Source organism: Pantherophis guttatus, chromosome 3 (genome assembly GCF_059756535.1).
Source record: "Pantherophis guttatus breed Tessera chromosome 3, ASM5975653v1, whole genome shotgun sequence".
Classification (NCBI taxonomy): domain Eukaryota; kingdom Metazoa; phylum Chordata; class Lepidosauria; order Squamata; family Colubridae; genus Pantherophis; species Pantherophis guttatus.
In genome coordinates, this window is record NC_142065.1 from 80,245,133 (window position 1) to 80,270,672 (window position 25,540).

Consider the following 25,540-nt stretch of genomic DNA (forward strand, 5'->3'; position numbering starts at 1 on the left):
AATAGGCTGTTTCAGCCTGACCTTGTTTGTAAGTGTTGCATTTCCCACATTTAAAAAAAAAAATCAACTCCCTCCTAATTAAAATGATTAGCATTTGTGTTTGGTACCTAAACACCAAATGTAGAAAGTGTCTGTTTCTATACATTAGAAACAGTAGAACGGAATTCTACTAACCCAATACACTGACAGGATTTAATGGAGTTGTAACCAAACACACTCACAAACATACAAACATAGACAATAGCAAAGAAAGGAAAAGAAATTTGACTACAGGGGAAAACCAGCCTAACTACAATGGGATGCGGATGATAATCACCTATCCTCGATCCCAAAAGACATATATATTTATCTTACAGCCAAAGGACTATTTTGGCTGTAAGCAGAATGTAGAGAATTTGTACTGGAGAGGATTTCATATGCATTTGTAGAGGCAATGATGACACACTACTCTTCAGACTCAAATGGCCTCCAGTTAAGAGGTCGCTTAACAATCTCATTTGTCTATATTTGCATCAAGTCCTCAGTAAATTCAAATGGCAACAGGCTTCCAGGCTCCTTATGTTATTCAGATAATAGGGTTTTTCCTTTTCGTGTAACTGTAATAGTGCAACTGTAATGTCTAATCTATGTCATACTTTGAGAAATGCTTATACATTCATTTTCTGAGCGAGTTACATCTTTTTCCCCTCCTGACTGCATTCACTGCTACATCGGGGGTGGGGGTGGAGGGGAACCAGCATTTTTTGTCTTTGGAAACATCATGCTGTGATGTTGTTCTACAAAGAAATTCTAGCATTTGGACCAATGTTTCCAATACTCAGTTAAACATAGATTGTGTGTTTGTAAATGAAAGAAGCATACCGTTTAACACCAGAGGGAGACTGGAGCTGTTGAAATAATTATACCGCTGCTGAAAAATTTTCTATATACGTTCTTTTTAAAACAAAGGTGTATGAAACAATAGAATATGCTTCTCTTTTTTTTAAAAAAAAAATTGACATCAATCATTTCTACATAATGCACAAAGCAAATTCTAGAGCTCAGATAAGATGTGTCACTGTAAACTTATGTTCAGAGGCACTTGTATCAGTGTGATCAATCATTTAATAACCTATGCAAGTTTCATAATATACACACACACAGACACACACAGACACACACACAGACAGTACATACTGTATATAAATGTGTGTGTTTGTGTGTATACACAATACACACACACACTATATCTTTAAATTCCTGTAATGGTATTGCTAAAATTATTGCCTAATCTGAAAGCAGGATATAGACCACTGTTATCATTCATTTCTAAACTAATATTGATGAAGAAAAACAGAAGATTTCTTTCATATTTTTAATGGCTTATCAGACCGATAGCCTAAAAGAAAATATGGATAAAGAGAAGGTACAATCTTGCAATGCATAGGGACCCATACAAATTCAGAAATATGTGAAGAAAAGAGCTCTAGAAGTGAAGGACAAATGGATTAATTACCACTGAATCAAAGTCCAGAAAAAACAAACTACAGGTAGTCTTTGACTTATAACAGTTTATTTGAAAAAAGTGACTTATGACTGTTTTTCACACTTACGACCACCGCAGCATCCTCATGGTCACATAATAAAAATTCGGATACTTGACAACAGGTTGATATTGTTGTAGTGTCCTGGGGCTTATGTGATCCCCTTTTGTGACTTTCTGACAAGCAAAGTCAATGGAGAAGCCAGATTCACTAAATTACCATGTTGCTAATTTAACAACTGCGGTGATTCACTTAACAACTGTGGCAACAAAGGTTGCAAAGTGGGACAAAACTCACTTAACAACTGTCTCATTTTGCAACAGAAATTTTGGGCTCCATTGTAGTTGTAAGTCGAGGACCACCTGTATGGTTTTTGGGAGGTTCAGATTTGCTATGTTATTTATTTATTTATTCTATTATGTTTTTCTTTGCCTCTTTGCTTTTTATCTTGTTTTGTGTATGTTGCCTAGAGTCGGTTAGGAGTTGGCAGGCACCACAATAAAATAAAATCAATCAATCAATAAAAATAAAGAAATGCAAATTAGTAATGGAGCTATTCAAAATCTAGATGGGAAAGCTTTAACATCCCAGGACACTCTATGTCTTACCTCAAGAGTTCAACCCTTAAGCAAAGAGATTACAAAGACTGATTTCATCATGAGACAAACTGCAATAAGTAAGGATGTTTCTCATTATTTCTCGTACATGTCATATTCGTGGCCACTGAAAAAATGTCTGTGTTACACCCATCAACAGTTTTATGAGTATGTTCTGGCTTCAGCAAGAGTTAAGAATCTGGGACTTTCCAAATGTTGCTGAAATACAGCAGGCAACAGCCCCTGCCAATGTTGAAGAATGCTTTAAATTAGAGTTGGAGCACATTTGAGCATTAAAGTTCTCCACTTCCATAGACAATTATTTATTTCTGTTATTCTTTTGTCATTCCACTTCATAATCCTAGAATATACACACTTCTATCCCAGGATAATAGTTCAGTGTCTGATGAAATGTATTATAATTTCCCCAAACTTTTACAAGACCCTCCACTATTCCACTGAATTCTGAAACAGTCTTATTACGTGCATGTAATGGGAATAAAGGAAGGCATAAGGTCAGAAGGAAGATCTTTTGATTTGGCATAGTTCTAAATTCCTTTTGGAATTGGCACCAATTCCAATGCTGGCAGATGGTTGCCCTCATCACTAAACTAATTCAGTGGACTTCCCATCTTTTTACATTTCTGACACAATTGCTTCTTGATTCATGCAAACTAGTTCAGTCTTGCTCCATTCTTTAATCATACTGAACTGTCCCATGTCTGCTGCATACTTCTGCTTTAAACTGGCATATTTTGTCAAATGTTGATTGAAATAAATTAAGAAGGTAATTATTGCCCCAATGGGGCAGCAACACTTTTTAAAACAAAGTTTTTAAAATAACTTTTGGAGAGTTGATCTTTGAAAAATCTACCAGATATTGTTCATCAGAAATGAAAGGTAGTGAAGGAAAATGAAGTGGTGTGACTAAGACAAAAAGTAAAGTAAACTAAAATAAAACAAAACAAATTGTTTTAAAAAGTTATGTCAGATTAAAAGTTTTACAGTTCTATAATGAGTTTTGGAGAAGCTTGGGACATAAAAATAGTAGAATACAAAATGGTGATTATATTGGGGGGAGTGTGAACAAAGATATCTGATGGATCACAAAGTCAAAACTGCCTCTTTTTTTTGAATATGTGATTTCATCTTTAGGAATCAAAGCACTTTGTGTTAATGCTTCTGCTTATTAGAAATAAAATAACTCTTTCTGTGCATTTCTTGGCTCAACAATAAGGCTACCAACATAACTGTTTTTTTCCAGGCTTTAGACCTACCCGTGTTTGCTACCTACTACTGGTATTAGCTGCTAAGATTAGTGGGCAGCAGCAGCTTTAATTTCAGATTTTATTCCTTTGGCATTTGTATACTGTATGTGGTAGATATTACATAGTTTAATGCTTTAATAACCCAGTGAGTGAAGTGAAAGTTAGATACATATCCAATTTGTCAAATTGTAGGCCCAAATTTTTGAATCCCACCATCTTCACCTCATTCCTTAAATAATTCTAGTTTCAATAGAAAGTGTTCCCAGTTTATAAACCATGACCCAAAGTTTTGCTTTGCATTATCTTTGCTATTAACTAACCCCTCCCCCAAAGTAAACATTTGAAGCAACAAAGCCTTAAAAAGTTCTTCTGAGAGACCATCTTTTTCGCCCATCTCCAGAAAAAAAAAAAGAGAACTTATTTTGGCTACAATACCTACATGGCAAAACCCACGAACTGAGAGCTTAAAACAAAATGAATGGAAGGTCAAACTTTAGTAGAACCATTAATCTGTATTGCCACATCCCAGAATGAAAAAAATACATGAGAAATGTAAACACAATTTTCAACCAGCATTTGATAGCAGTAGATATGCATAGTCTAAGAGATAACCTTTCATGAAAATTGGGAAGTTTGACTATATGTCAGAGTTGTGTGTATGTGTGTGTACATGTACTCACATACTCTTTATTATGGCGTGTTTTTCATCTAATACTTTCATCATTTTTATTTCAGGTGATGGAGGAAGTGTGACTTCTGATAAAAAAGGAGCAATGTGAGGGAAATATCCCAAAGGATGATGCTATTTTTCATCTTTAATGTGTTTCTGACCTTACTTATTCTCTACTTATCCTTCTTTTTCCAATTTTTGGGAGATCATTATTCTTTTTGCAGGTGCCCTTTGGCCTCTATTTTCTTGACTTTTTGTTTGCACACAATAATTCATTTCCACTCCCTTTCCATCTTTAACATCTATCCTTAGTTTTTTTAAAAAAAATCCTCCTGAATTTCCAGCTTACTGCTATTGCTCTGTTTTGTTTTTAAATCATGCTTCTTCCTTCCTTCTTTCCTTCTTTCCATTATGCCATTATTTGATTTTTCACCTCTCTTATCCAATGCATACATTCATGTATTGTGAAGATAGCATCAAATGGTGGGTCAGGGCTGCACATATGGACATATATATAGAACAGAACAGAACACTTTATTGGCCAAGAGAGATTGGACACACAAGGAATCATAATCTGGTCAGGAGCCGAGGTGGTGCAGTGATTAGAGTGCAGTACTGCAGCTACTTCAGCTGACTGCTAGTTCAGCAGATCAAATCTCACCGGCTCAAGGTTGACTCAGCCTTCCATCCTTCCGAGGTGGGTAAAATGAGGACCCAGATTGTTGGGGAAAATATGCTAATGCTAATGCAATATGCTAATATGCAATATGCTATATGCTAACTTTGTAAACCGCTTAGAGAGGGCTGTAAAGCACTATGAAGCGGTATAGAAGTCTAAATAATAATAATAATAATAATAATCTCTCAGTGTACATACAAAAAATAAGGTAATATAATAATAAGATACCAATAAGAGAAGGTAATAGAAAAGATGACTAGGATAATAGTAATATAGCCCTACTACATGGGTAAATATTCTTAGGGATAAGATAGTAGTGTGGTAAATAGGCATCAGAGTGATGGCACAAGGGGAAAAAAAAGTGTCTTTGTGTCTAGTTGTTTTGGCATGCAATGCCCTATCATGGCTTCCTGAGGGGAGGAGTTGAAACAGTTTATATCCAGGATGTGAGGGTCTATAGATATTTTCTCAGCCCTCTTTCTGCCCTCTTTGCAGTATACAGAACCTCAATGGAAGGCAGGCTGATTGCAATTGTTTTTTCTGCTGTCCTAACTATCTGTTGAAGTCTATGCCTGTCCTGTTTGGTTGCTGTACCAACCCAGTTATGTGCATGCTCACAGAAAATGGTGCAATATAGAAGTAGGGTCATTGGAAGGAGAAAAGATTAAAACTTTTTTGGGGGTAAATTTCTTTTAAAGCTATTCTTAATAGGGCTTCTCTTTCCCTATAGCTATTAACAATGGGAAACAGTGGTATCAGCTGCATTAGCATTTTCTCTCTGCGTGTATATGTAATATTACTACCCTCCAGCACTCCTAATCAAGATAGCTGTTTCCCCACACTAGGACAAGTGAATAAATTATCAGTGCAGGTGGCCTGTTATTACGTCCTACCCATACTTCATCAAGTACTGTAGCAAATTTTAAAGTGCACAGACACAATCTAGACTAGTGTTTCTTATCCTTGGCAATTTATAAGATTTTCTAAGGCTGGGGAATTCTGGGAATTGACGTCCATTCTTCAGGGTTGAGAAATGCTGACCTAGGCAGCCAAGGGGTAGAGGAAAACACAACCTTGAAAAAGAAGATCCACGAAAAGGACAGGAATTGCTCCTTTTGTTTCTCTAGATGACAAAAACTGTTCTGGTCATTAGTTACCAGTCATCCATACAGCTTCTTTCTTCCAGTTTCATTATTGCAATATATGCCGTATGGAGACATGTTTGATTATTAAAATTACTAAACAGATTACAAGAATAAGTGATCCTATATCTGGAATCCAACACAGGATTTCCTGGAAGTAAGGTTAAATCAAATTTAATTGTATATAAATAATTGAGTGTGAGAAAGCCTAAATGCATTCATGCATTATGGGGGGTGGGGGGAACCCAGCCTATTCTGCTATAATCAATAGATTTGAAAATGGATAACTGGATTAAGGAAAAAGAGGATTTTTATTCTGGAGGAAACTATTATGCACATTTTCTGGAGCTCGAGACACAGAACAATTTGAAAAGACAGCGTTAGGACATTCCTTTACATCAAGTTAGAACATTCATCCAGCTAATCCAAATCTGTGAAAGCAGTACACTTTATCTGTCTTTTAGGCAGAATTCTGTCCTATTCTCTCTCTCTCATTCTCTCTCTCATTTTCTCTTTCTCTCTTTCTCTCATTCATTCATTCATTCATTCATTCATTCATTCATTCATTCATTCAATTTGTATAGCCTTCCATCTCAAACCAGTGACTCTGGGCTGCAAACAATCATAAAAACAATTGTGCAAAAATAAATTAAATACAAGTAGCAATTAAAGATATTGTAATTTGACAAGGTCAGCATATTCAGGAAAGGAAGCCCTTCACACTCTTGGGACTCCAGGCCTGGACAAAAAAACCCAGGTCTTCAAGGACTGCTGAAAGGCCAGCAGGGTTGGGACCAACCCAGCCTCAGGAAGGGAGATATCCCAGAGGACAGGTGATTTGGTAGAAAAATACACTTTCTTGAGGAAACTATAATGATAGAACCCATTGCAGGGAAGGCATGTATTTCACCACTGAGTTATAACCATAAGGCAGGAGCGGTGGGCACTGTATAGAATCTCAGCTACAATGGGACAGGCTAAGAACAAACAGGCAGAGCATGTATGACCTGATATGATCAAATGCTTAGAAATATGAATTTATTTTGTGCTCTTTTTCATGATTAGTGGCATTATGCTGTTATGCAAATAATCTGTTATTTATAGAGAGATGCATTATGCAGTTATGCAAATCACCCATAAATAATTAATATTTCTCATCATTATTTGTGGGGAAATGTGCCCCTAAAGCATGTAATATCAGGTATTTAATATATTGTGGCCTTTTGCTTGTTACCCTTTAAGAATAGCATGTTGTTCATACCCATGTTTTTACTTTACTGTTCAGTATTTATAAAGCTCTTTGAAGTACTATGAGTTTGTTGAGATCAGAAGTGTTGATGGAGGGTGGCTTTCTTGGACTTTGGGAAAATGGTGGGGATTGGGCATGCTTGGTGGAAATCCTCGGAGCTGTTGCCTAAACACATTTGGAGAATGCTCGATTAGAGATGGTTATCGTATAACAGGTGTGCTTGTTGCAAGAATCATCATAAGTTAGCCGTATCTAACAGCAATCAGTGAAGCCAACAAGGTACTAATGAATATGCCCAGAGTTGAAAAAAAAATGATAAGCTAAAGATAGCAATGTGTGGAAGCCCTTTGAGAAAGGTCTGCCCCATAAAAACAACTTTGGCTTTCACCCCAAAATTCCCAATTGTTTTATAAACAACAATAAACAAATCAAATTGAATTTCACCATCAACGAAGATGTATCTGTAAAATTACTGAAAAAGTGTCTTCTAAGGTAAAATTTTGCTATCCTCTTTACCTAACAATACTTGGCCACTGTCTTTACAATATGGGATTTGTGAATAAGGAAAGTTTTTCCTCCTTATTTTTATTTGGCAGAAAATGTGATGGGACTAAGTAATAAAGTAGAAGTCAGACTGACACAGATCAAATATGGATGGATTCATAGATTCCTAGTGGGACTGTGATCCCAAAGTAGAAGATAGCTGGTTCATCACTAGCAGCTTTGAGACTGACTAGTTGATGACTCCACATTTCTCTCCCTCTGTTGATGACAAGCTTCCTGCATGAGTCTATGACAATTCACCATGGCCAACTTGCCATGGTCAACTCATTACGGTCAACTCGCCACCGGTCAACTCGCTGAAGGAAACGAGTTACACAAATATAAAAAAAAAATAGTGGAATAGAATCATTAAAGATTGAATGAAAAAGGAGGGACACAATGAAATGTGAATGATAAAAATTAAAATATTTTTTTATTTATTTTAAATAATTAAATTAAATTTTTAAATTGTCCCACAGCTAGTTGTCCCGTGGCGAGTTGGTTGTTGTGAATTGGCCATGGCTGTTGTGAATTGGCCGTGGCAAGTTGGTCATGGCAAGTTGTCCCATTCCCTCCTGCATAGCTACCATACAACACCTGATGATAAACTGTAATTCCCCTTTCTACTTTTCAGGTATCTATTTACTTCATATATTTACTTCAGCAGTTGCCACTGAACAATTTTACAGTGTTGACTCTGACACCCCTTGATTTTACTTACTATCTCACAGACTGTTAGACCTCAGTAACATTGTTCAGCAGTTATCTGGAGATCAAAAGAATCTGACAATTCCTGGCCAATTTTCTCTATTTCTAATTCTTAAAAAAACTTTAGAATACAGAATTTATTGACTCATTTTTTATAAAAGAAAAGAAAAATTTTCCAGCCTAATTTCAGAATCTGATTTCCCAGTACAATGCTGAGCAAGAAAGGTATGATTGTTCTCATAAGTATATTTTAAACAAGTTTCCCCACAAGACATAACTGCCCTATATTAAATTATTTTTAAGCATAAGTTGATTAAAGTAACAATTAGTTGCTATTATCTTATGGACATTTTCATAGCATTTCAAAGGCAATTCCAGCTGGAGTAAATTTGTTGCTACCCCATAGGTATAATCAACAGGAAAATTAATAATGATGTTCATGGTAGTTATAAATCATTATACTTTTGGCAATTAATATGGGGAAGAAAATATGAAAGATCTATAGACATTATTATTGTGGAAAGTATCCTTTTAATTTTTTAATTTATCATTGGATGTATGCTTTGCCTTTCTATTTACACCAATGCTCAAAGCAGCAATAAAAATATAACAGAATTCAATTAAAATGGAAATAAAAATTAAAATCAGAATTAGAATACGTAACAATTAAAGGGTTGTGAAAAATATGATTGTACAATCTCTGTAAGTAGTAGGGAATACATTCTGTATTCTGGGATCTATAGTGAAGAAGCCTTCTCCTGTGTATTGTTAGCTGAGCTCCTAATAGTGGGGCCATCTTCAAAAAGGTCTCTTTTATTGATTTGACTAATAGACAGGTTTATCAAGGGAAAGGCAGTCATACAGATAATAATAATAATGGTGAATACTCAGAATCCCTATGATCAAATTTACTTGTTTGTTAAGGTCATCAACACAACAAAACCCAAAATTCATAACACTATAACAATAAAAATAATTCAGACCTGTAGGTTGCTCCAAACCAATCATTCTACAAAAGGTCTCCAGGATAGTTTGGTTTTGACTAATTTCTGGAATCTTAACAGGATAGGTGACAACTTCCAGAGGAAGAAAAGAAGACGATGATGATGGCTCTGATAAATGTGGAGTTGATGACCATGGCAGGATGAAGGTTTGGTAAGTAGACCAGCTCTTCAAAACCACTCCAGACAAGGGGAGGAACTGAGATTGCCTAGAAGTTCTCCAGATAGCTGTTCCTCACAAGGAGGCTATAAAATAATGGTCTCTAGTGAGTTTAGAGTTCTAGAAGTTGAGGGAACAGCCAGCTTGCTCAAACTTTGGTTGACACCTTTGCAAGACTACTAAGTTTGCAAGCTTTCTTTTCTAATTACTTTTGGAAATAATTTGTTAATTGCTTTTCAGCTATTAGAGTGCTTTGGATGACAGTTTGATGGCACTAGATGGATTTTGTTCAATCCTTAGTGAAAGTTCTAATTACAAATTTAAAAACTTTAAAAGATGTGTGTGTGTGTGGGGGGGGAATAAACAGCAAAATGATGATTAAAACTTTGATTTTAGAAAGTTACAAATGGACAAAGGGCCCAGATAAATTTGAAATAAGATTTTGCAATTAATTATAAAGAATACGTCCCATGGCAAAATGCTTTTGTTTTGATATAAAAAATAAATAAATAAGATAAGGTTTTAAAAACTGGACACTAGATGGAACTATAGATTACAATTAAAGGAAAGAACACATAAACTTGACTTACAATTACAGAATAAAGCAAAATATTCTAACACTAAAGGATATTTTTGCTCAAAGATATTATAGAAGAACAAGTTTTACCTAAGAAGATCGAGACTGAATTAAAAATGGATTTACAAATGACAGGCTATAAGAATGGCATGGAAAAAGATGCTTCACTGGACATACAAAACAACCCCATTGATATTTTTATAAGTAAAAAGGATACAGAGATAATAAACTGAGAGAAGTGACCTGGATAATTTTCCTACATTGGATTTACAAAATTTACAAAACTTTTGAGGAATCTAGTGAGGAAAGACAAAGAAAAATGAAAAGATATCAGGTTCTATGACATTATTTGAATGGATTAAAAATTAAGATTGTTAGTTATAAAAGGAGGGTATATAAAATTGGTTTATTTGATCAATATTAAATATATTGTTATTTATGATAACACCTAATGAACTTTTGCTGACTGAAATGGACAAGGCTGTATGGATTTGTTTACAGATAAGATATGTGATATGGGAAGAGATCTTTTGCTGTATTTTAAGAGAAGATAATAAATTATTAAAATTGTTTATACTTATTTCTAGTCTAAAGAAATCAGACTTCCTCGGCCTGGAACTCCTCAGATATGTTAAGACTATAGTTCCCAGAATTCTCAATTGGCATGGCATGTACCACTACATCTGGGGAACACTGCATAAATAATCTTCACTTTTTCCAAAGAGACTTCACCCTATAGAATTCTGTATCTAGTGAGATCAACATTAGATGTGCTTCTATATCATAGTTATTTATTAAAGCTTAAATTTAACTACAACATCCTATTATTTAATCTTTTATATTTAACAATTATTAGTTGTTTATAAATGGAAATAATTTAAAGTGTATCTATCCATCAGCTTTGGGACAAATCCCAACCATTGCAGATAGACTGCCATTAGAAATAATTGTATCTAAAATTGATACTCAGTTCTGAAACTAAGATAAAGCTTGAATACATTCAAATAATGACATACCCAATGGAATTTTTATCATGTTTCTAACTATTACTTCAGCCTATGACATGAACTGTATTTCAGACTTCAGAAATGATTTATGCGATCTGCTAAGCTTCCAGATGTATCATGTCCGAGTGGAATTATGAAGTCAAACACTGATGTCAAATACAAATTTAATTAGATGCTGAAGGAAATATTAGACCAAAGGAGAGAAAAAGGCCAGCTTATTAGGTCAAAATGGAACTAAAAGAGGATACCTTTTCCTCAGTGGTCATAAAACAATTTTAGAGTAGTATAAAACAAAATGAATTGGGTGAAACCTAAAGGTATAGAAGATCTTTTTTTATATAAATGATGAAGCATGCCACATTTCAGATGAATAGATGAAAGGATTTTCTTCATAGGTACTCTTAATTAAAAAGCAAAACAAAGCAAGGAAGATTCTTAAAAAAAATCTTGGCAGAACTGGATGACATTTTAGGCAAATTGCTGTTCTGGGGTGACAGAACGGTGGCACAGCTCCCTTTGGGGCCTGAACCTTAGAAAGTGTTGTCTGCAGATGTCGCAGGTTGGGCCTTCTCAGTTGCCGCAAAATCAGATGGGTTGTGGCTCTATTAGCTTGATGTTAGCTATTGTAAATGCACTATTATGTGTGATAATGTATTAATTGTTTCATCAGATCTTTGGAACCTGAGGATTTTTCTGTTTCTCCTGGATGTGATTGAGTATACAATATTCCTTACCACCTGGGTAAATTGCAACACCAGATTATTGGGATTTTTAGCTTTTAATCTTATTACTGAAAACCTGTAAACTGCTAAGAGACAGACATACTTGGAGCAGCAAGTAAGAAATAAATAAAGTAACAGAAAATACAGCAGGATTGGAAGTAATTGCAGATATGGAATATGTAAGATCCCACACACTCAACCAAAACATTTTCAAAAGCCTTTCTGGCAGCTGAAAATAAGCAAGATCCACTGGATGCTGGAATAATCCTAAAATATATTATTTCAACTTCTCTTCTACAAAACATTGTATGTGAAAGAGGGAATTACCTAAAGACCTCATACTGTATTTAAATAAAAAAAAGGGGGAGTTTGATCTAAAAATCTTCCAGACTACAAATATAGTATTTATTCTTCTATATCAAAATTAACTTAAATATTATTTAATGTTTAGCAAGAACACAAATGGTTTTCTTTTATATGGTCAAAAGAAAAATTGACTACCTACATAAACAATAATATACAGCTTTTCAGGTAAGGCAAATTGGCATTTTGCCATAGCAATTGAATGGAGGAAGCCTAACTCAAAGTTCAGTAGATAATCAGAGTTAGTATGAGTGCAGAGTTAGTCAAGATGACATTGTTTATAGTATCTATTATGAGAAGTTGTATTCTTAAGAAACAGATTTAGATGAATTACTCTGAGGCAATCTATATGGAACTGTCTTTCAAGAGAGTTCAGAAACTGCCATTTTTATTGAATAGATAAATAGTACAGAGGTACAACCCTGTCTAGATTAGTAATATCTTTTTTTGTTCAGCAAGACACCTTTGGTTTTCTAAAAAAATCTAGAAATATTGTAGTCAAATGTAACTAACCTAATCTGAATACATAACCCTTTATAGTTTTGCCTAGAGAATAACATTTGATTTGATAATTGTTGTATTATTAGAGTAGTACCAACAGAAAATCTCTAACACATAAATAGGAAATCTTTGTGTGTGTGTGTGTCTGTCTCTCTGTCTGTCTTTTTCTTTCTTCTCTTTCTCCTGATTCATCTGGGTGGTTAAATTAAATGATCTTTTCCACAAAGGTCAAAAGTTAAGTGTCTTGGTTTCACAAGCCTTTGCCTGTAATGGGATGATAATCCAATTCCTTGACATGAAGAACGAATTCTTGTCCAGTAGTTATTAAATATGCAGGAAGCCTGAGTCTGAAGATAAATATATAGAAGTAATGAGAAGTATAGCTGGGATAGCACACTAAGATAATACTAGAAATCTCAGCTGAATGGGAGATGGGCAGAAGGAGAAAATGAAAAATAATACATTTATAATTCAGATATTTTTAATAAAAGAAACTATTTTACCCTAAAATAAACATAAGAAACTATAATAGTGAATAGTTCTAGTTGGGGTAGATCTTTTTCCTAGCAATCTCTGCTTTGTCATAGTCAGTAAATCAATGTTTTATGTGTAGAAAAATAATCTTAAATACTGATTAATGACGCTAATATTTATTTAAACTCAGCCTGACAAGCTAGCTAGTAAATCCATTGAAGACTAGTCCAAGGATATTTTTCTTTTCCTGCATGTGTGCATGCGCACATACACATACACAACACACAAATATTTCTGGATATATCTTCCTTATTTGTGGTACACTATTTGACTAAAAGCAAATAAAAGAAAAAGAATCAACTTCCTATTCATAAAACCTTCCTGAAGTTAAATTTTATTTCATTATATATAGAAAGCTTTTGATTGTATTGACATATAAAATTTAAACATTATTGTCCACATGCAATACCTATACACAGGTTAAGAAACCACAATCCACAATCAATTGAACCTACTATATGCTTTCTTTATTCATTCAATCAATCAATCACCCTATTTAGAGAGGATGGGATTGGATGAAGAGTGTGAATTTTAAAACTGGAGGAAAAAATATCATTAACCTGCACTATCTTGATGACACTGTTTTGGTAACCAAAAATGCAAAGGATTTTCAAGCTCTAATAATGAAAGTCAAAGAGCACAGTGAAAAACTGGAACTAAAATTAAATAGAAATAACACAACATTAATGAAATGTACCTCTATTTGAATTCACAGTGAAGATATTTAAGTGATAGCTAGCACTCTTTTACTCAACGGTAAAGGAACCAGCACTCAAGAAATATGCCACAGATTAGCACTGCAGAGTAACAATGAAGGACATGCAAAAGATATTCAGATATTGTGGCATGTACCTACAAAGATCACATCTGTGCTAGCAATGTTTTTTTTCCTGCTGTGATAATCTATGGAAGTGAAAGTTGAACTTTGAAGAGGCAGAATAATAACAATAATGATATTTGGAGGAGATAGAAAATACTCCTGATAATGTATTTATTTATTAGACTGTTATCCTGCCTTTATTACTTATAAGTAATTAAAGGTGGCAAGCATATCTAATACACCTTCTTTCTCCATGATGAATAGCATGGATAGCAAATCAATTCAGAGTTTTCACTCAAGGCACAAGCTACCAGGGTCAAATTATGATATTTTGGACTCTGCTCTCTTGAAATGTCTACAATCCTAGGAGAGATATGGGTATGAGATGGAAATGGCATGGGTTGCACTTTTGGATGATCTCTGGCACCCATCCTTGCCCTATTTGGTTTCTTGGTGATTTTTGATACTATTGACCTTGGTATCCTTCTGCATCAACTCAGAGAATCGGGAGAATATAGTGTTGTGCTGGTCAATTCCGGTCAGTGGTCATTGTTTGGGAGAGATCCAGTCTTTGGTTCCTACTATGTGGAGTGCTGAAACGATCACTGTTCTCTCTCAACATCTACATGAAGCTACATTGGGTGAAGTTATCTGTTCCTTGGGATGAGGTATTATCAATATGCTGATGATTCCCAGTTTTACATATTTGCCTCTGGCGAATTGAGCAATGTTATGGATATCTTATCCTGGTGCCTGGAGATTGTGAGAGTCTGAATGGGGAACAACAAGCTTCAATCCTAGTAAGATGAAGGTGCTTTGTGTTTGGGGACCTGCTGGTTCTAGGATGATGCCAAATTTAATGCTGGATGGGGCTGCACTGCCCCAAACAGATCCCATGTGCAATCTGGATGTCCTTCTACACATGACTTCTACTTGAAGAGCAGATTGCAGGTGTAGCTAGTAGGTCTTCTGCTCAACTTTGTATTGTGCATCAGTTGTGTCTAGATTGAGGGTCTTATTCACTCATGCCCTAGTCACTTCCCAATTGGATTAGTGTAATGTGGTGGATATGGATCTGCCCTTGAAGAGTATCCAGAAACTTCAGCTGATGGAAAATGCAATAGTGTGGGCATTATGTCTGTTTCTAGAAGAACACACATAACACCTCTGCTCTACAAGCTGCATTGGTAACCAGTCTGTTCGTAATCACTTTCCCCCAATTATATGCCGTGGGTCCTAACAATTAGGGAGATACACTTGACAGGTGCTAGCCCTTTTCTGCTGTGGCACCTGCTTTATGGAATATTCCATCCCCGAATTGAGGCTGTCTCTTTTGTCTTTCTTGAAGTCCCTCAAGACCTAGTGGTACCATCAGGCTTGGGAATCCCAGAGAACTGGTATAATATTGAGGCGGCTTCACTGTTATTAACACCTGCTTCTCATCCATTATTTTTATTTATATCATTTAGTTTTATGCTTTTTACAATTTTGAAGTTTTTAATAATCACATTAACAATTGTTTTGTGTATGTTGATTGTTTTTTTTTAGTTTTTTGTATGCACAAATGTTTGTGAGATGGGCAGCCATATTAAATGAATGAATGAATGAATGAATGAATGAATGAATGAATGAATGAATGAACGAAATAGTGAAAACAAAGAGAAGAACACAAACTATAGACCTGAAAGGTCAGTTAAGGGCAGTTTATCCTGGAGAAGGTCTATCTGACTTGATAGCACATAATACATTCATACAAACATACATGTATAATGTGCATTAAGGGCAAAAAAAAAAGAAGAGCCATAACACTTTTTCCAGAATAGATTTCTACAATTGGAATACTGCTATCAAAAAGGCTCTGTCTGGCTTGGACATGGATATGATAAATTATGTGCTAGCTCATACTAAATTACAAGGTATTCTTTAATCTGATACTTTGCAATAGCAGGCTCCAAATTGTTCATTCTTTAGAGATCAAAATAAAACACCTTGAATTGTACCTAGATCCACACTGGAAGTCAGGAAAGTTATTTTAGAGCTCATGTAGTATACTGTAAAATAATCGGGGTTTTTTTTTTTTTTGACAAAGCTGTAACTGCTGCATAAACTTGAATTGAGAGAGAGTGAAGTTACTCTATGCATAAAACACAAATGTCTCTGGAGGTTTTCCATACACTTGTGGATTCCCTAAATTTCTAAGTTTATCTATCACATGAAGCACCTCCATGAAAGGGAGGAACTCCACTTCAAAGCAGTGGTCTACCCTCTTACATACGTAGGGACAATTCCATTTTTGTCCTCCCTAAATATATTTACCTTGTTGTCAGTTTCTTGAAGAACTGAAGACACAATTATGCATCTTAATTTTTCAAACATTTTTGTCTGTATACTTAAACATTCATAACACTATATCTACTGTATGATAATAGCAATATGTAGCCTAAGCAATCCAAGCCATCAATAAGAAAGCACATGGGAATTCCCCAGTTGGTAAGGGATGGAGGTTCAGTTTGTGCTGAAGGCAAACAGTGATCCATGATGGACTTCCTAATTCCAGTACTACGCAGAAAAATTCCGCTGTTTTTTTTCCCTACCAGCTCTTAAACACTTTGCTGAATGAGAACCTTCCACTGAAAATTCTTTTAAAGGCAATACTATTGAAATTTTTCATAGATAGGTTCTTTTGATGTTGTTCTTTTGCTTATTGAGTTATCCAGAGATCTCCAGAATATGTGAATGGCTTCCTTTTTGAAGTACAATCCTTGTGTAGCCTTGTTGGTTTCAACAAAAGATATCAGGAGGCGAATTCCTTCTTTTCCAGATTGTGAAGGGTGAGTTGTCTGGAAGGGACAGTGCAATGGTGGGACATTTAATGGAAAGCAGCAAAACAGATACTCTGAAAGTTCAAAGAAGAAAGCAAGCATGGACAGAAAATATTCCAGCATCCAGGAAAGGGACCTCCTGAAGCTTCTTTTTCAAAGGAAGAAAACTTTTGGATTTCTTCCAGTGACCGTCAGGAACCCATTTGCACTAACAGAATGGGAACACCATTAGTATTAGTATTAACTGTCATATAATCAGCATTCATATGCGAGACAACCCCAATAAGCAGATTGCCATCTATTTTTAATACTGTCCACAAAAAATTAACTGACCAGTGAAAATAGAGCCACGCTCTGAATATTTGCAATTTGTGTTCTGAGAATTTTCTTGGTAGTTTCAGCACATTGTGTTTTTACCAAGAGAAAAAGAAACCTTCCACCCACGTGGACCCCCTTACAGAAACAGAACATTTGCAGTAGCTAAAATAGCTATACTCTATTTGACTAGAAGTATATCTTCATTTCTTTCTCTCTTTTCTTTACTATGCTTTTTTCTCCTTTCTATTTGTGTTTTTCTACCAGTGCAGAACAAATGTGTCTATTATGTGTGAATTGGAAGAATGCATCACCAAATCCACCCTGATCATCCTTGAAATGAGCTTATGCACATATGCTCCTAAATACACAGATTCAGGTCAGATATTTAAACAAATGCAAAAGAGTAGAGTGAAGAAGAGAAATCAGGCTCTTCAAAAGCCTTGGTACAATCCTACAACCTCCCCAAATTATTAGCAAATTATTTTATTGTGACAGAGCGAGAAAATGATTGAATAAATAAATGGGAAATTATCATATCAGCTTTTTTTGTTTAAGAATAACACTATATAAATGTAAATTTAACAAAGTCAAGTTTAATTTCTTTTCCTGCTTCCATTCATTACTTTATGGAGTATGATTCCTGTTACTTCCCTTAAGTGTGGGCCCTCAAAATCCCCTATTCCTGTACTGGAATTTTAGGTCTGGCCATATCTAAAATCAGTGTAAGAACTCATGACTCACTCTGGTTCATAAGTCAGAATCCTCAATAAAAAAAGAGTACACATGTTTCCTTGAAACTGTATAGGTATATAGTAATAAGTTTTAGGGACACTCAGCCCACAGTTTTTTTTGGGGGGGGGGAAGTCCAAGGAATATGAACTCTAGGACTAGAAATCTTAACAGGTATGATAGCAATAGCAGTTAGCAAATAGCAATAGACTTATATACCGTTTCACAGTGCTTTCCAGTCTTCTCTAAGCGGTTTACAGAGTCAGCATATTGCCCACAATAATCTGGGTCCTCATTTTACCGACTTTGGAAGGATGGAAGGCTGACTCAACCTTGAGCTGGTGAGACTCGAACTGCCAAATTGCTGGCATGTATATGATCATATATAAGCAGTGTTAGCCAGTATTTTTAGAGCTTTCCGGAATTTAAAGAAGAGGGAATCAAGCTATTCTCCGAAGCACCTGAGGGTAGGACAAGAAGCAATGGGTGGAAACTAATCAAGGAGAGAAGCAACTTAGAACTAAGGAGAAATTTCCTGACAGTTAGAACAAGTAGTCAGTGGAACAACTTGCCTCTAGAAGTTGTGAATGCTCCAACACTGGAAGTTTTTAAGAAGATGTTGGATAACCATTTGTCTGAAGTGGTATAGGGTTTCCTGCCTAAGCAGGGGGTTGAACTAGAAGACTTCCAAGATACCTTCCAACTCTGTTATTCTGTTGTCTATTATCTAACAATGTTTCAAGTGCTGGACAGGACCCACAAATACACAGACCTGTGTGCAATGAATGCCTGAACAGAAATCTGATGTATTTTCCTTGGTAATCTAAGCCAACATACATTGTAGTCAAAACAGCTTATTGCAATATAGTTAATTCTCTCTGATTTTTCATATGAAATTCACATTACTTTAAGGTCATAATTTTTATAAGATGGACTGCTTCCTACTCCATAGCTGTCTTTCTATATATTAACTGAAGTCAGATGGTTTTCTGTGGTGTGAGATGTTGCCTACAGATGCACATATCTCTTTAATTCAGATTCATGTTGGGATTGATTTTCCATTTCATTAACAGGAAAACATATTAAATAATTCTAGCTAAAGTCACTTCTTTGTGCATCCATCTTCTTCATCAGTATATTCCCAGTGTATTCTCTGTCGTGTGGCATTTTAATTAGTTTTACACAATGTTGTGCATTCAGCAAAAAAACCCAAAATATGATAAATGTGATTAAATGTTTCAGTTTTGAGAACATCAGCTTAGGTAAGCTTTTACACAATAAGGCATTAATAACCTTTTGCATGTGATACAAAACAATTTTCTGTGATTGATTAACATTTTGTGACGTTAACAGCAATAACAATAGATGACTACTTTACTCACTGTAAAGGCAATGATAGCCTAGGAGAATTACACAAAATTATTATTAACTTTGGCAGAGAAGGCAATTAAAAGTAGAACATTTTGGGGTTTTATGTTTGATTCTAAAAACAAGTGTATAGTTTATCAATCCAATCTACATATATGCACACATATATATATATGGAAAGATTGAGGGACTGTTCTAGATTTACTCCAGGCTCCTCAAAAGTGAGAGAACAAATACAAAATGTATTCATTTCGTTATTAAGGCATATTTATAAGCATGATGGCATTTCTTACATTACAGAAGGCATTATGCAGATTTTTGGCTTTTTTACACATTATACATGGTAAACATCCAGTTTTCTACTGCATTTACAGCAAATCTCATATCCCTTTGCATCTGTCATATTTCTTAAGAGCTTGCTCTTCTCTCTATGATATTGGTGCCATTAAACATGATTTAGATCATCTTCATGATGCTTGGCTATATTCTGTATTAAAATCACCCATCTCTGGGAAAAAAAATATAATCTGAAAAAGTACACATCTTTTCATCCTCCCCAGTGACTAGAACCTTGCAACCAAAATAAAATTTTCTAGGATGCCTGGTTTTTTTATGATGGGCTTGAAATATGGAGGACATAGTCTGACCCAGGGTTCATAATGGGACTGCTGCTATCAAAAGTAGATAACTTACTAGGTAGCCATTGTATTTTACTGCCGCCAAGTGGGAAAATAAAGATATGATGAAGAAATGAATGGGGTCATTGGAAACACCACCAAATTTTACATTGGGATTAGAAAAATATTTGGGGAATGGTTTTAAACGAATAAAATAAAATCAGGTCCAGTTGTCATTCCCAGCAAAGTTTGCTTATCAGTATTATTGAGGCAAAGGATAAAGGCACATCTGCTTTGAAAGCATGAAATAAAGTAACTTCTACGTATGGGGGAGGGTGGATAATGCCATAATAAAAACCTGAACAATCCTGTTGTAAAGAAAAATAAAGAGGTGCTTTTCTCCTTGTTTCATAGCCTTAATATGCTATCTAGCAGGTATACCTTCCAAATGTGTTGGGATTAGTGATGATGCACACCTGAAATCTGGGTAACCCAATATCATAAGAGGCCAAAGGGGCTGTTCTAACCTAACATTGGGATCTAATCCCTATTGTGGTTCTACTATTAAAAGGCAGGGTCTCTCCTTTTCCATATGAATAGATTGGAGACTTGTCTCTGTCATGTATGTTGCTAATAATAATCTTTTTAAAATAATTTCATTCACAAAACCTTCCCAAAATAAGGAAGCTGGTATACTACTATAATGCAAGGCATTCACTTTCAGAAGAGATATCATTTGAAAAATGTGGTTCTATTCCTTATAGATATTTTTTAAAAAACAAACAGGAAGTAACTCGGCCTGCTGCTCTGTTTTCCATGGGTCCTACCCTAGGCAAACAGGGAAATGTAAGCAGGGTTGGCATTGAGCATTATACGACATGGAAATAACAGCAAGCAGCACCTTTGCCACTGTGTCTTTAGATAAATTGTCATTTTGTAATTGGCCATACTCCCTGGCTTTGCCATTTTATCAGTGGACAAGGCCTCTTCTGCCATTATGGCAACCACTTTGTTTGAACCACAACAACCACAACATGCTTTCAAGATGGCGGGTTTGTCCTTTGGCCCTCCAAAAATGAGAACATTTTATATTTTAAAACATTTTAACCAATCTGAAATGTGGAATATTGTCTGTAATCCAGACAGCCCCTGCTTGTCAACCATTACTAGCAATCAGAAACAATAATTTATATTTTCCGTATTTTTCGGAATATAAAACACACCTTTTTCCCCCCTAAAAGGGGGTGAAACTTTGGGTGCGTCTTATACACCGAATGTAGCCCTGCCCACCCACTGGCCCCCACCCTTTGGCCTCTGCCTCCCAGCAATTTACCTCCTTGCAGCAAGCAGCAAGAAGAAACAGCCCATTTCAGCTTCAGCACAGCCTAATTAGCACAAGTTGATTGTTCGTTGGATTGGCCCTCCTGACTCTCAGCTGTTTCAGGTTGCAGGAATTGCCTATTGCTGCGCGGGCCTCTGCTGCTTGCTGCAAGGAGGTAAACTGCTGGAAGCAGATTTTTTTTTCCTTGTGCTAATCAAGCTATGCTGAAAACAAAAATGAAAGTAAAGTAGGCTATTTGCTGTTTGCTGCAATGAGGCAAAATTGCTGGGAGGCAGAGGCAGATTTCTTTTTCTTGTTTTCCTCACCAAAAAAGGTAGGTGCGTCTTATACTTCAGTGCGTTTTATACTCCGAAAAATATGGTATTTTGGTTTCACACGCTGTCTCTTAATGTTGTTCACAGAGTGACAATATGGAGTGATTCAGTAACTGACAGAGGTGAAAAAGCTGAATCAGAACGGTCAGCGCTGTTATATTTAAAAAAATGATCCAGTAAGCAGGATCCTACAGACTATTCCCAGAAACTTTATAAATAATCACCCCAGACAATGTAGCATATACAGGATTATTGTAATTCATCATCCCACGAATCTCAAATATCTACTGGAACCTTTGCAATATATTCTTCCACGTTTCTCTGATCCTTTTCCTTCTTTGGCAAACATCACAAGCCAAAAATCTAAAGAGCATGTATTTTTACTATTTCCTTAATCCTCCGCATACATTTTTAAAGTAATTATCAGCCATGATGTTTTTCACATTATTCATTCTTTAGCAATAAAAGTATGAGTATGGTAAAGAAGAGCTTCTGTTTTTGTTACATTGAGCCAAAGCTTTATCCTTTATTATGTGATGCCCTTTTTGAACCCTTCTTAGAGCAGACAGCTACAGAGTGTCGGCAACTCTCAACCTAACACTTACAGTTCGATCAAATATACCGGGGGAAAACAGAAAAGAATGGAGTATAATGGAAGATCCATTAAACTATGCAAGTATGCATGAACTGTAAAAAGTGGATCCTGCACATATCAGCTATATAGCCTTTAGCTGTTAGCAGGTGCAAGTCAGTCAGTTGTACAATTCATTTGTCTACCTAATTGCACTGAAGATAGGCTTTTAGTTTGCCTATAACATTGCTAATGAGTAGGTTTTCAGTTCGATCTAACTAATTAATTCTTGTTAACTTCCTTTACATGGCTGTTCTTTTAATTTAACCAGAGACAGCCCCATAGTTGCTCCTTGCGTTTAGTCTCCACCAGATTACTCTATTCATTAAGGGGCTGTAATTATTGGTCATACCCCTTTCCAAATGGCCATTACAACCTCTGGCTTGCATATTGAATAACAGCAATTTCCTGACTCCAACAGACTCTTTACGTGAGGGAGGGGAAAATGCTAATAAAGAAAGAATAAATGATTCGCGGCTTCATTCAGTGGTGTGTAGACTTCTTTTACAGAAGAAATTGCACTGAGGTGGTTTCTGGCAGGCCCCCTACCTCCACCCTGGGTGAAAACAATAAGAACCAAGTCAAGCATTCCCTGCTCCTGTGATTACAGCATCCGTAAAAGTGATTATATGGCTGCTGTAATCAACTTCAATGAAAGCTGCCTGTTAGAGCTTCAATAATTACTCATTTCTGTTAACAGCTTGCTTTCAGTTTAGTACTTTGAGGCCTAGAAAGAAAAAAACAAAAAAACTAGGGTGCTTTAATAAAAAAAGACTCTGTGAGTCAATACTCTGTGGGGTAAAAGCTTGTGTGTGGCCAAAAAGAAAAAAGAAAGACGGAAAAGTTTGTATGCAACTTTTTGTCTTCTTCTCAATAACAATCTCCCCTCCCCCCCTTTTTTTAAACGCAGGCTTTAGGTTCTATTTAATCAGCAATAAGCACAAGTTCATACAGGGTTCACTCATGTACTACGTGTTTACTAAAGGAGGCATGAGAGTTTAAATAAAGTGGTGGTTTTCAGCATTTTCCTCATTTCTTTAAACAAACCGTCTGTCTCCAGAGCATTTGAAAACTGCCATGGATATCTTTGTACTTCTGATGTACCTCCTTTAGTTCAAAAAAAAAAAGAAAAAGAAAAAGAAAAAAGGAAAAGAACAGAGTTTACATCAGCTACAGATTTCTTAATGACCAAACTTTTTACCCACAGCTAAGATCAACATTGGTCAGTCTTGCCTAAACTGGCACCAATGAGTCATATTTACTAGTGATGTAGTCAACAGGAGATTACATAGTTAGGAAGGACTAGTATATCAATAAAGAAGGATACTTGTAGATCAGGGTTGACATGAGAGGTCCTTGGTGTTCGCTGAGCTCGGTTGTTTTCTTACCAATGTTTCATTACCCAAACTAGGTAATATCACTGATGTATCTACAGTAGATACTTTCAGTTCTCATAGGCTATAGGGAACAAGCCAACTGTACAATTGTGGAACAGAAAGAAGCATGCTTAACTCAACCAATACACATTATGCTACTCTTTGTGCATCTTGAAGGCACTTTTTTCTGAAACACAACCTCCTATCCTTCCATATTGTTCTCTGAGTTCCTTTAAGAAGGGTTGGTGTAGAATTTAAAAGTGAAGATACACAACAATCCAACTTAAAACCATGTATTTATGTCAGATGTATGCAAACTTTTAAGACATTCAAAACAGATGCTATAAAGGCAGCTTAAGTAGCAGAAAAGGAGGGGGGGGAAGAGTACTTGACCAAATCCACATGAAAGGTTTTTGATGGAATGCAGGTGGAGTTAAAATATGGAAATTAAGCTCTGTTTCTCTGATATCTGAATTACATTCAGGGCTATCCCCAAGTTTTCTGTAAACATGAATAATGATCATTTCTGTTTAACCAGCTTAAACAAGTTGCTTATGTCATTCACTCTGAATTTCCAAAAATTAAAAAGCACCTACAGTAGGTCACATCGTTTGAAGATTGCAAGTCAGTTGGGAAATACAGTTGGTTAAAAATAAAGTTTAATTTGAGGTTGGTAAAACAGCTGAGATGTGATCCTGGTTAATTCAATTTATGATACAACTCTGCACTGAACTGTGTGCATCTTTTGATTAAGATGATGAACAAATAACCAGCTATGGTTGCCACTTTATACAGGGCTCCTTAAAAAAAAGATAAAAAATATGAGAGTCTAATCTATAGTCCTACAGACACATTTTGTGCATTTGTGGGCCCTTTCATATGCAAGGAATGTGAAAGGCAGAGATTCCTAACCAGTGCTGTCCTTACATGTCCCTTGTTGCATATTCTCCTTGTTGTGTGGTCTTTTCCTTTATTATACTTTTGTTCTGCTGTTAGCTACTGCTAAACCCTTTTCTGATTTAGAAATTCCTCAAATCTCTAAGGTAATATAAATAGGTGAAACATAGGAAAGAGATGTGATGATGGCACAGACACTTGTGTAGTACAAAAACAAAGAGCAAATGGACTTTTCTTAAATAACTTTTAAAAAAGGGAGAGGGTTCAAACATGTTCAGTAACTTCTTCAAAGTATATATCTCATCAATCTAAGCCTGAGTTGGCATTAAAAACATTCCCAACCCAGTATTTTCAGGCTCATACTTAGAACCTCCTTTAGACCTGCCTCCCACATCAAGTAATCTATATACCTATATCATCCAAATAATCCCTTTCCTAAATTTCCTTCTCCCACTGGAATGTAATCTGGGAAGACTATTGACATCCATTTACCTGTACTTCCATCTCCTACTCATTATAGCACCATGGGTCTTTGACTGCTTGAGGAAATGTGAACTGATTAACTCTGGAAGTTAATTCAGAATTAATGTCCAATCCAAAAGAAACACAGCAATGACAGTTTCTGTGTGAGGGTAGGAGGTGGGGGGGAAAGAGATCCTCATAAGTGGTTCTATCCATCCCCTAATTCCTGAAGTCAGTGTCGTAGGCTTCTACAGTATGCTTCCAGTCCATTTTGCTGACTGGAATGTTTTGATCTTCCTGCCAACCTGGTTGGCTGCATTTTTAGGCTTCCCTCAATAAAAAGCTACCTTGACAACATAAAAAGTGAGCCACTGATTACCTCCAGTGCTTCCACTGGCTGCTGGATGGAGCCCATATTGGTTTTTTGCGTGGGGCACAAAAACACTGCTGTGCATTTGTATGGCCAAATCAGTGGTGCACAAGGATGGAAGTAAGGAAATTTAAAAACATATGTAAATTAAGATGAGATTAAACTGGATGGCTGTTTCTGTCTCCCTTTCTGCCTGCCTGCCAACTCTCTGTCTGTCTGTCTGTCTGTCTG

The 25,540-nt window shown here is 35.9% G+C and overlaps 1 protein-coding gene and 1 long non-coding RNA gene across 3 annotated transcripts in view; one reads left to right on the forward strand and one right to left on the reverse strand.

Moving 5' to 3' along the window:
- LOC148114644 (uncharacterized) overlaps positions 1 to 25,540 on the reverse strand; it is a 296,681-nt gene that overhangs the window by 122,648 nt on the left and 148,493 nt on the right. The window lies entirely within an intron of this gene.
- The window catches only part of LOC117677160 (uncharacterized), a 50,887-nt gene that overhangs the window by 8,612 nt on the left and 16,735 nt on the right, over positions 1 to 25,540 (forward strand). The window contains exons 2-3 of the long non-coding RNA XR_004594670.3: positions 9,443 to 9,533; positions 11,794 to 11,864. This is a non-coding gene — a long non-coding RNA (uncharacterized LOC117677160). The remainder of the gene's footprint in view (positions 1 to 9,442; positions 9,534 to 11,793; positions 11,865 to 25,540) is intronic.